The sequence below is a fragment of the Erpetoichthys calabaricus genome, chromosome 4 (genome assembly GCF_900747795.2).
Source record: "Erpetoichthys calabaricus chromosome 4, fErpCal1.3, whole genome shotgun sequence".
NCBI lineage: Eukaryota > Metazoa > Chordata > Cladistia > Polypteriformes > Polypteridae > Erpetoichthys > Erpetoichthys calabaricus.
The window spans coordinates 153,860,272-153,873,247 of NC_041397.2; positions in this window are offsets into that span (position 1 = coordinate 153,860,272).

Genomic DNA, 12,976 nt, shown 5'->3' on the forward strand with positions numbered 1-12,976 from the left:
ACGCTATATATGCAAGCTTGGCCATTCACGTTTTCCCGGGAATCCGGGAATGAAAAATGTCCGGGAATGGATTCCCGAGTGCTGACACTATGTGACCATAAACTAGTCGCTTCACCTGTTTGTACTCCAATTGGGAAAAAAGAATAAATTTATCCAATCACCTCTTAAATGTTGTAAATTAGTGTGATGGGGGTAATGGTGTGGGTCCTAAGAATTCCTGACTGCTCCTATCACTATTGCCCCTGGTTAGAGAAGTTTTCATCTTTAAAACTATTAAAAATATTTCTTGAACTACCATGTGTGAGGAGAGGCTTTTAGTCTAGCTCGAATTTCAATAGTGTGTAATGTTCAAAGGTCTTTGGACCTGGAAGACATAGCAACTGCATTTGCTGTAGTCAAAGCCCACAAACAGCAATTTTGAAAGTTACAATAATACCTTTACAAGCCATTATTTTACAATTTATTTTAAAGTGTTATTTTTTAAAATATTATACCATGCAATTTGTATTTTACCTTATATGCTTCTTATAGTTATTTATATCTTATTTAGTTTTTTATTTATTTAGATTTTTTTAATTTCCTTTATTCTGTTGTTTTTCTGTTTTTTCTATAGATAATGTTACATTTGTTGTGGTGTTTTAATTAAATCTTTTTGACTCGAGAGTTGATCCTGCATAACATGTAATCTTAACAGTTATGACTTGGTCCAGTTTGTTTTAGTTTCTTAATTTCTTTTTTGCTTTAGTGGAATTCCTTTCTTCTACTTTTATTGCAAGTTTTTTGGAAAGCTTTTACCTCAGAGACTATTATTATAGTCATAACCCAGTGGAAATTATTTTTGTCATTTATTTCTAAGTGCTTTTTGTTGCCATTTTTTTGTCTCAGAATTTTGGAACTGTGTTGTTAGGACAGCACTGTTGTTAGAGGTGTTTCCTTAGAGCTGGTGCAGTTTAAGTTCAAAATCCAACTCCAGGATTTGAATTGGAATTTACCAGGCATTCTCGATTAAATTCAAGAATGGCCCAAACTGTGTTATACAGATGATCATAATTTGTGAGTTGTATACCAAGAGTTGTGTAATCTGTAAACTTCACTTTTCTTGCATATTACGTGATGCAGTCATTCCTGTAAAATGAATAAAGCAAACATTGCCCAGTGTGTGATTTTCTGAGATTTTACTGAACTACTAGATGTCCTTTCACTTCACTACTTGCATCCTACCAGAAGAGACAGCCACTAAGTGTACTCGTGTGTAAGATTTTCATAAAGTTTGAGCGATAAATGTGTCAAAGCCAGAATTGTAATCCATAAAAATTATCCAGCCATATGTGGCTGGTCATTCAAGATGCCGAAAAATGTTACAAAGCCTCAGTGACACTGCTATAGGGAAATCAGTAATGATTTTGAGGTGCACATCAGACAGGATTTTTTTTTTTTTTTTTAGTAGTCGATATACAGTACAAGATCATTCAAATTAACTTTTCTTCATTTCAATTAATCCAATTAATTCTTTTTTTTTTTTTTTTTTTTTTTTACACCTATACACTGTATGTTGTGTTTAAGCACTGAACTCAATAGACAGAAATTAGCCAGTGATGTTGATTGCCCTCTCTAGTAACGTGTTGTATTTTACTTGTAACTACAAGTGATATCTCTAATTAAATGGGTCATTGTGATTCTTTACTGGTGGGCCTTGTAGTAAAAAGCTGTTTAGTTTGTTTTTGTTTCACTGCAATAGAGAACATCTGATATGTGTCTAGGTCTGAGAATTCATGTCAGTGAAGTTGTTCAGTAAAATTGCCTTTAAGTGCTTGCAACTTCAAACTAACCAAGGAGATATCTTCCACATTTATTTAATTGCATTTAGCTCAATGTTTTAGGGCATGGGTCGCCAACTCCAGTCCTGGATGACCACCGTGGCTGCAGGTTTTCATTTTAACCCTTTTCTTAATAAGTGCCCTGTTTGTGCTGCTAATTAACTTCTTGTGAATTAAATTTAATTGAATTGCTTTTTTCAGATTTGTTCCCCTGAATTCCTTCATTGTTCCTCTGAACTGCTTCATTTCTTTCTTTAAATGGCATCCAAACAGAAATGAAATGTGGGGTGAGTGAGCCAACAAAAAACCAACAAAGTCAGGGCCTCAAACTCCAACCAATTTCACTCCAACTAGCTGCTTACTGAGGTGTTGATTCCTGTCATTAGTTAAATCCGTTCTTTAATTCCATGGCTTGTTGCTGCTCTCGTGGTGCAATGGAAGACATTTCCAAAATTGTTGATTTTCTCTTTTCTAAGAGCACTGTTAAAAAGTTTTGGGGACCTGAGCAGATCCTCATTTCTGAGACCTTCATCTTGCGTTATTTTCAGATATTGTATGATGGATTAAGTTTGCTGGTCCTGTTTTGGCTCATTTTATATTTCATTATTGTTTGGCTGCTAATTAAGGAAAAAGAAACAATTAAGGGGTCTGAGTCTTCAAGAGCAAGTCAGATAAAATTAGTTCAAAAGAAGTTAATTAGCAGCAAAAACAGGTCACTCATTAAGAAAAGGGTTAGAATGAAAACCTGCAGCCACAGTGGTTCCTAGGACCGGAGGTGGCGACCCCTGGTCTAGGGGGTTCAATGTTTTGATATTTTTAAAATCAAAACAGTAAGAGAAGACAATTAAGTTAATACACGAGTGTATAAATCAAGTACCACTTTGTAATTAAAGAATAATGTGTCATAAGAGATTAGATGAAAACCTATGAATCCTTTAACAAGAGTTTAATTGCAGAATGTCAAATTCCATTCTGGAATTTTAAGCTGTATTTTACATGTTTTGACAACAGTTTATTGATCAATTCTGTAGTGAAATATTTACACAACTTTTTTTTTAATTACAAGACTTGGATCTTCTATTTAACTTTAGGTGTTGGACAGAAAAATGCACATTTTTGACAAATGCTAAAATATTTAAGAAGAGATTACCTTATAAATGGAAATATCTGCGACTTGTTCAAAATTATTTTGTATATCTAAAGTAACCATCCTCCGAGGCTACGTGTGTTGATCCTTTCTTAATAAATCATGTTCTGAAAAGCTCACAAAATGTTTTACCTCTTTGTCAGCACAGGGTATTCCAGCTCATTCCTGAATTTATTTTGAACTCCTTTGGGATGATGATCCATCCATCCATCCATTTTCCAACCCGCTGAATCCAAACACAGGGTCATGGGGGTCTGCTGGAGCCAATTCCAGCCAACACAGGGCAGGGTGCCAACCCACCGCAGGACACACACAAACACACCCACACACCAAGCACACACTAGGGCCAATTTAGAATCACCAATCCACCTAATCAAAATAGAAAACAAGTCTAAATAAATATCAGATTTTATCTTCTAATCAGAAATTGCACATTCTGATTAGAAGAATTACTTTCTTGACTCTTAAAATTGAATGTTTGGTAGAAGGTGGCCACAGGTAGGCATATTTACTAATTTTGTCCACAGTACCATCACAACCGTGCTGTAGACAGGATGCATTTTAATATTCCACCCGGTAAATTATTTTGACACAATGAGATCCTTGGAGAAGGAGGCATGTAAATTTGAAACTTCATGCTACTATGTTACTGGTTTCAGACTGACTTGCCAGTAATTACCCCCAAGAAATATGACAGTAATTGAATGTATGGTGGGTGAGCTTTGACAAATTCTATTGACAATGCATGTAGCAAAAGATGTGATCTGATGAGGAATTTTTCAAGTTTTATCACAACGTATTTTCATTTTTAAGACAGAATAATAAAGTTAGAGTGGAGAGATCTTTTACATCTGTGTTTGATTTGAGCTGATTGCCTAACCTGCACAGTTTAGCAGTCTAAATTCTGGGTTAGTTAGATAAGAAAGCATAATTAAAAAGAATGGTATAAATGAGACAGGATTGCTTTCATCCAGCAGTTTAATCATGCATGGTTGTGCTATATGAACCAATATTTAGGAGCAGCATCAAGACTAAAGTTGTAAAGGACTGTTATAAATAAGTTAACAACAAACACAATAGCTGTACCTTCTTGTGTTTTCCCAAAGTGGAATACGTGAAGATGATGTACAGTTGATGGGGTGAAGGGGTGTAAATGCTGTTAGATGAAATGAAAATGAGGGGAAGTCACAATGATGGAATGAAGGTGAGTGAGTAACATCAACATAAGAGAAGATAAGAAAAAATAGGTTTATTTTTATATCAAAGGTGTAGTTTCAGTTCTAGCAGGACTGATTAATACATGCAAAAGACACAAAGACTTGCTGCTCCACTCCTTCACCAACAATTAACTTTAGCTAAAGAGTGAATTTCGCTGATGCTATTACTACCATGGTCAGTAAGCAAAATTATTAACACTACCTTTTCCAACCTTGATAGACAGAACTTCTCACAAATTATCAAGCAAAATGTTAACTTATGTGCACCCATCAAACCAATAGCAAATGTCCACTCATTCTTCTTATAACCCAGTATAAGTACTTATTAGCTGTCTTCCTGCTCAATGCCTTTGTTTAAGTTCTGCTTTATAACTGGACCCCTATTGCCTAGGGGTTGGCTATATCAAAGGTTGGAGTGGCCTGTTTACTACAGTGGATCACAAGTTGGTGCCTTCCTCTATAAAAGAAAGGAGATTAATTCAAGCTGATTTAGATTTCTTATGTGTTGGTTAATTGTCCTGTGTCAGGAGGTAGTTGTGCTACGTTCGTCTTTTGTTGTTATTCTTAGTTTATGAATAAACTGGACTGTTTTGTTTATTGCAGCATGTATCTTTGGGGTTTTTTTGTTGTAAAAGAGTCACAAATGAATTGTAGATGGAGAGGCTGAAGGTTTATTTTTGTATAATGTCACCAATTTATGACTGAATCAATTCATAGATTTGGCATCACAGTTGTAAAGTGAAACAGAGGCATATCCCACATCAAAAAAAATGTGATCCTGAAGCTAAAAGGGATGGTATACGATGGTGATTATTAAATATTAAAAGATTAGTTCCTGTGCATTAAAAAAATGTGAATTTGGCCTTTGTGGTTTGTAGTATTTTTCTTTTCTTTAATTTCTAATGCTAGAGCAGTGGCACTCATACTGGGGATCTGCAGCTCTCTTGGTGAGGCTGACATTCTTTAAAAAAAAAAAAAAAAAAAGGGTTCAATTTTAAAGATTCTTTAAAATGCCTAGAATAATTTTTAAATAGACATAACAGAAAATGTTGTTCAATTATTGCATGAAAGTAGTTCTGTACCAGAACATTTAGAGACTATTGCTGCATTGTCAGCTAGAGCAGTATGTCTACAGTTATCAAGTGATATGCAAGAAAACACAAAAAAAAGTGGGTGAATTTGTGGAACAGGGGACTGGGCCTTAAAAGGGGCCATTAGTTACACAGCGGCTGAAGCCAATTCGCAATCTCTGTGGCAGGCTGCATTTCATTTCGTGCAGTGTGTCTGCACCCCTGCCTCACTCACTTGATCTCGTTAAACATGCCTTCTTGTCTGTGGGGTTTGAGGTGAAGGCTTCATTTTTCTCCCCGCCTTTTTTGAGACAACCCATGTCAGAATTTAGACTGTCCAGAAACAATACACAAAGATTGTTGGATTTTTTGCAAAAGAAAACATTGTAGCTTGTGAGTGTTGTGTTTTTTAAGCTGCAAAGCATCTCTTTCTCTCTCTCTCTCTGGTCCAGTCTGCCAATTTCATGGTATTTTTAGTTTTGGTAAACTGTATCATTATTGTCAAAACATTTTTAGAATTTGTTTTTGTGTTATTAAGCGCCAGCGGAAAGGATTTGGACAGAGACAGCAATTTTCGGCAACCTTCATCCTTAACAAGAACATTTATTTATATAGCACATTTTCATACAACAGTGTGGCTCAAAGTGCTTAACAATATGACAAAGAAAAAGTTAAAAGAAAACCAATTAAGATAAGGCAATAATACTAAAGAATAAATAACAACAAAACAAGGAATGGTCAAATGGGTGGTAGAACAGAAAAACAATTTCCATTTAGGCTGGAGATAAAACAAAATCTGCAAGGGCTCTAAGGCCAAATGACTTCCCAGTCTCCAGTGGGCATTCTACCTAACAAATGTTCCTAAATCAGTCCTTTTTGCTTTCGTGCTTCACATGATAGGGTTCTGATGAAGTAGGTATTTTGGACAGATAAGACAACAGCCTTTATTCCGTCATCTCAGGGGGCTGCATGTTGCCTTGATCAGGTGGTTTTGGCAGTACAGATTGCCACTACAGAATAACTGGAAAACTACAGCAGAGAATAGTGGGAATTAGTACAGATTGACGATCCCTGAAGAATTTAATAATTATATACCCATACAGTCTATTAGGAATATAACTGAAATATAGCTACAAAAAAGCCATATTAAAAAAATGGGTATTTAGCAGTTTTTTTTAAATGTTCCACAGCATTAGCCTGGTGAATTTCTGTAGGTAAGATATTCCAGATTTTAGGTGTATAACAGGAAAAGGCGGTCTCATTACTTCTTTTAAGGTTGTCTCTCGGATCTATAAGCAGACCTCCATTCGAAGATCTAAGGTTACGACTTGAGGTGTAGGGGGACAGGAATTCAAAAATATAGGACAGAGCAAGATTATTTAAGGATTTATAAACCACTAGTAATATTTTAAAGTTAATTCTGTACACAACAGGTAACCAATGTAATGATGCTAAAACAGGTGTGATGTGCTCAAATTTACTAATTAAGATTCTGGCTGCTGCATTCTGCACTAATTGATTGTCTTTCTTAGGTAGTGGTGCATTACAGTAATCTAGTCTACTAAAAACAAAAGCATAAAATATTCAGTGCCTTGTAAAATTATAAGAGGTGTAACATTTTCTATATTCCTTAAGTGAAAACATGCAGTCCTTGTAATCTGGTTGTGAATGATTACCCCTAAATTCTTTACCTCTGCCTTGACTATTGAACCTAAAGGATCAAGTTTTTCTAATGCCCTTGCTATTTCCATGTTTGCCAATCACTAAGGTTTCTGTTTTTTTTCTTGCTTAGTTTGCAAAAGCTATATTTGTCCATTCAGAAATTCTGCTAAGACATTTGATCAGAGAGCCAAGAGCATTATAGTCATCAGGCGCTATACAGTTAGGTCCATAAATATTTGGACAGAGACAACTTTTTTCTAATTTTGGTTCTGTACATTACCACAATGAATTTTAAATGAAACAACTCAGATGCAGTTGAAGTGCAGACTTTCAGCTTTAATTCAGTGGGGTGAACAAAACGATTGCATAAAAATGTGAGGCAACTAAAATATTTTTTAAACACAATCCCTTCATTTCAGGGGCTCAAAAGTAATTGGACAATTGACTCAAAGACTATTTCATGGGCAGGTGTGGGCAAGTCCGTCGTTATGTCATTATCAATTAAGCAGATAAAAGGCCTGGAGTTGATTTGAGGTGTGGTGCTTGCATGTGGAAGATTTTGCTGTGAACAGACAACATACGGTCAAAGGAGCTCTCCATGCAGGTGAAAGAAGCCATCCTTAAGCTGTGAAAACAGAAAAAACCCATCCGAGAAATTGCTACAATATTACGAGTGGCAAAATCTACAGTTTGGTACATCCTGAGAAAGAAAGCAAGCACTGGTGAACTCAGCAACGCAAAAAGACCTGGACGTCCACGGAAGACAACAGTGGTGGATGATCGCAGAATCATTTCCATGGTGAAGAGAAACCCCTTCACAACAGCCAACCAAGTGAACAACACTCTCCAGGGGGTAGGCGTAGATCCAAGTCTACCATAAAGAGAAGACTGCATGAAAGTAAATACAGAGGGTGCACTGCAAGGTGCAAGCCACTCATAAACCTCAAGAATAGAAAGGCTAGATTGGACTTTGCTAAAGAACATCTTAAAAAGCCAGCACAGTTCTGGAAAAACATTCTTTGGACAGATGAAACCAAGATCAACCTCTACCAGAATGATGGCAAGAAAAAAGTATGGAGAAGGTGTGGAACAACTCATTATCCAAAGCATAGCACATCATCTGTAAAACACGGTGGAGGCCGTGTGATGGCTTGGGCATGCATGGCTGCCAGTGGCACTGGGACACTAGTGTTTATTGATGATGTGACACAGGACAGAAGCAGCCGAATGAATTCTGAGGTGTTCAGAGACATACTGTCTGCTCAGATCCAGCTAAATGCCGTCAAATTGATTGGGCGGCGTTTCATGATACAGATGGACAATGACCCAAAACATACAGCCAAAGCAACCCAGGAGTTTATTGAAGCAAAGAAGTGGAAAATTCTTGAATGGCCAAGTCAGTCACCTGATCTTAACCCAATTGAACATGCATTTCACTTGTTGAAAACTAAACTTCAGACAGAAAGGCCCACAAACAAACAGCAACTGAAAGCCGCTGCAGTAAAGACCTGGCAGAGCATTAAAAAGGAGGAAACCCAGCATCTGGTGATGTCCAGGAGTTCAAGACTTCAGGCTGTCATTGCCAGCAAAGGGTTTTCAACTAAGTATTAGAAATGAACATTTTATTTCCAGTTATTTAATTTGTCCAATTACTTTTGAGCCCCTGAAATGAAGGGATTGTATTCAAAAAATGCTTTAGTTGCCTCACATTTTTATGCAATCGTTTTGTTCACCCCACTGAATTCAAGCTGAAAGTCTGCACTTCAATTGCATCTGAGTTGTTTCATTTAAAATTCATTGTGGTAATGCACAGAACCAAAATTAGAAAAAAGTTGTCTCTGTCCAAATATTTATGGACCTAACTGTAGATAAATAGAGCTGTTTGTCATCTGCATATCTATAGTAGCTCACTTTGTGCTTTGAGATAATCTCACCTAATGGAAGCATGTGAAAGAGCAGTAGACCCAGATTAGACCCTTGTGGTACACCATATACAATATCATGTATCTCTAAAGTACAATCACCATAACTAACAAAGGTGATTTATAAGAATACTGGGGTGGCATGGCATGAAATGCTATACCCTTAAGTATAAGATAAAAAGAAAAGATATATGGCCTCTGACCACATTAACCCAAAAATCATCTACTACTTTAACCAATACAGTTTCTGTACTATTGTTTGTTCTAAAACCTGACTGAAATTTATCAATATAATGTTTATTTAAGTACTCATTAAGCTGATTAATAACTGCCTTTTCTAGAATTTTACATAAGAAATGCAGGTTAAGAAATTGGTGTAAAATTGTCAAAGACATAGGAGTTGAGATTATTTTTCTTGAACAGGAGTTTAACAACTGCAGTCTTTACAGAATCAAGGAAGACCCCCATATCTAATGAGGAGTTCATTATGTTAAGTACACTATCAATAAGGACATTGGAGACTTCTTTGAAAAAGCCTTTTTGTACTGGGTCAAGGATGCAGGTGGAGAGTTCCACTTGAGAGATTAATTCTACGTTCTTTGTGTCAAACTATTCCAGTGAAAGAATTTAACTCACTTAAACAGACATGTTGGGATACAATTTGATTAACTTTGGGTAGAATGTACTATATTATTTCTAATATTTATTTTGTTTTAAAAATATAGCAAAAGCCTCTCATGCTTTACTAGTTTTTGCACATGTTCCATTGAGTGAGCTAGGTTTAAAAGACGATGGATTACTAGCATTATCATTTATAATTTTAGAGAAATAAGTGCCCCTCAAGACAAACTGTGTTGTTATATTTGGTTATTTATGCCTTCAGTATTTCCTAGTGGACTATCAGTTTAGTTTTTTTACATTTACAATCAACTTGAAGACATGTTCTCTTTAAATCAAACACTATTTGGGGAATCCACGGTATAATAGGGATGAAGGACTTCTTAACTGTCTTTTCAGGAGCCACTATGTCAACTGCAGCTCTTACAAGACAAGTCAAGTCAAGTTGGGGAGCATGCACTGGTACAGTGCGTTGCCGCACCCACTACACGACAAAACAACTCGGGATCCTAGTTGGCAACCCCTCAGGCAGACACATGGTCCAGTCCCACCCTCCGGAAATGACCCTCTATCTGCCTGGTCCAGCCACTCGGGTCCCCAACAATGAGGATCTTGCGAGCCGGATCACCCTCGGGGAAATGTGCCACATGGCCGTAGTGCCGTAACTGACGCTCCCTCACAATGCAGGTAATGTGCCTTATTCGGGACTCCATGAGCAACTGCTTATTCGACACAAAGTCAAACCAACTGTACCCAAGGATTTTCCGCAGAGACACAGTACCAAAGGAGTCCAGTCTTCGTCTCAGGTCATTGGATAGCATCCATGTCTCGCAACCATATAGCAAGACAGGAAGCACCGGGACTCTAAAGACTTGGATCTTCGTCCTTTTGCATAGATATTGGAAGCGCCACACACTCCTTTCCAGCGACCTCATGACCCCCCATGCTCTCCAAATCCGTCTACTGACTTCATAGGAAGAGTCACCAGAGACATGAATGTCACTGCCAAGGTAAGTAAATCTCTTGACAAGGTCGACACTCTCTCCGCAAACAGACACACTGCTGATGGCTGTGCCCAAGAGGTCATTAAAGGCCTGGACCTTGTTTTTATCCAGGACACTTGCAAGCCCAGACATTCAGACTCCTCACTCAGTCTCTCGAGCACCCCGATCAGAGCCTCTATTGACTCCGTGAAGATCACAGCATTGTCAGCAAAGTCAAGATCCGTGAATCTTTCTTCACCAACAGATGCCTCACAGCCGCTGGACCCCACTACCTTGCCCAACACCCAGTCCATGCAAGCAATGAACAGAGTAGGAGCAAGAACACACCTATGACGAACCCCATAATCAACTGGGAAAAACAGAGTTTCTGCCTCCACTCTGCACAGCACACTCACAGTACCAGTGTACAGGCCAGCCATGATATCCAGCAACCTCGAGGAGATCCCGCTAACCCTCAGGATGTCCCACAGGGCAGCTCGATCAACTGAGTCAAACGGTTTACGAAAATCGACAAAGGCTGAAAAGAAACTCTGCTGATGGTAACAATGGTAGACTTCTTAGGCGTAAAACCAGACTGTTCCGGTTGCTGGTAGGTGAGCAAGTAATCACGGACCCTATTGAGGACTACCCTAGCAAGGACCTTACCCGGCACAGAGAGCAGTGTTATCCCCCTGTAGTTGCTGCAATGCAGGCGATCACCCTTCCCTTTCCAGATAGGGACAACAAGTCTCGTTTTCAAGTCAGTTGGGATGGTGCCAGTCTCCCAAATGGAAGCAAAGATTGATTGCCTGCAGCAGACTTACCAGCAGCCTGGAGAAGTTCACCCCAGATACCACAGATTCCTGCAGCCTTTCCCCCCCTCAGCTGGTTCACCACCTGTGCAAATTGGAGGATCAGTCTCAAGAACCGTGGACCCAGAGATATCCAACGTCTTAGCCAGAGGGTCAGCTTTGAACAACTGCTCAAAGTAGCCAGCCCAGCAGGTCACAACTGCAGTGTCATCCATAAGGACCATTCCATCAGGTGCCCTGACTGCGACTCTCCTAAGAACAGATTCAGATCATAATGTGTAATGCTTCGATTCCTCTGTAAGCAGGACGTGGGTCACTAGACCTCAGATGGTATGTCACTTGCTCACAGATTCCTCTAACAAACGCCTCTTTATCTACCCTCAGAGCCCTTACAGCTGTCCTTCTCAGTTCCCGGTACAGACCATAGTTGGCATTGAGCCGTGTGCTGCGACTCCTCTCGATGATATCCAGGGTGCCCTGCGAGATGAAACACCTCCTTCTGGGAACACCAGTAACACCAACACTTACCTTACCTTAGCATAAAAATTTTCTGTGTTACTAATTTGCAGCCCTGAAACAGCCAGATTCCATTGTCGTCGTGTCAAGTAGCAGTGGGGGTAAAATTCACTTGGCCTAGTGAGCGTGTGGGACGGCACAGGGTTGATGTTGCTGTGTTGAGATGAGCTGCATCGATCTTTGCAACTGAGGTAGTCTGTTTTCACAGCTTCCAGATCCCTGAGGTGTGTCTTTCTGGCAATAAATTGCTGAATCAGACTCTGAAGGGCCTGGAGTTCATCAGCATGTTGCAGCTCACAAACAGCCATCTTCCACTTCCGGGGTCCACCCTTATTTATTTTAAAATAAATAGTATTTAATAATTAATAAATATTGGAATAGGCTATAGTTAGAAGCATACCTGGGGGACACAGCCTATTTGCATTCACTTGGAACTGGTTGTGAGTAATTATTCTTTTTGTGAGTATACATTGTCTGTAAACTGAGAGTTACTTTTCTCCTGCTTTTGACCTGGATTCATATATAACTGTATTCTTTTGAAGATGTAAACTACCAAAAGTCTTTTTTTTTTCATTTAAAATCACACTAGTGTTTTTAAATTAAAATTCAATTCAAAAGCATTTGGTATATACATGGAAAGTTAAAGTACAGACCCACATGAAATACTATCTGTAATCCCATGTTAAAATTGCTAAATGCAATTTTAGGGAAAGGTTTTAAAGAAATTTAATTGTTAGTTGAGCCTAGTAAGAGTTCAATACACCAACAAAAAGGTTGAGATATTACATGATTTTTGATTACTATTCAATAATAATCTGCTATAGTTAAGCATTTAGATTTAGTAATAGGTCTGCTATTGTTCAAAATCAAGATCCAAGACCATGCCTAGCTTTGTAGCATTGGGTTTATATGCGGGATGGGGTGGAACTTGGCTTAAAAATGTTTGTGATCCCCTGTGCTAGTAAATATGTTTTTGAAGATTCAGTTTCATGTAATTCACATGTATCAAGATCAGTTCCATTCATATGCCACAGTAAAGAGACTACAGAAGAAGTGGCAATATGACTCACTGAAACAACCCAAGGTCTGGCCAACCTTCAGCATTGATGAGTGAATAAAATATTGCCACAGTTGAAACAATTATAATGGAGAAATTGATGAGTGCACACAAAGAAATGTTTTTTTGGTGGTTAGTAATGGGTCAGTTGAATT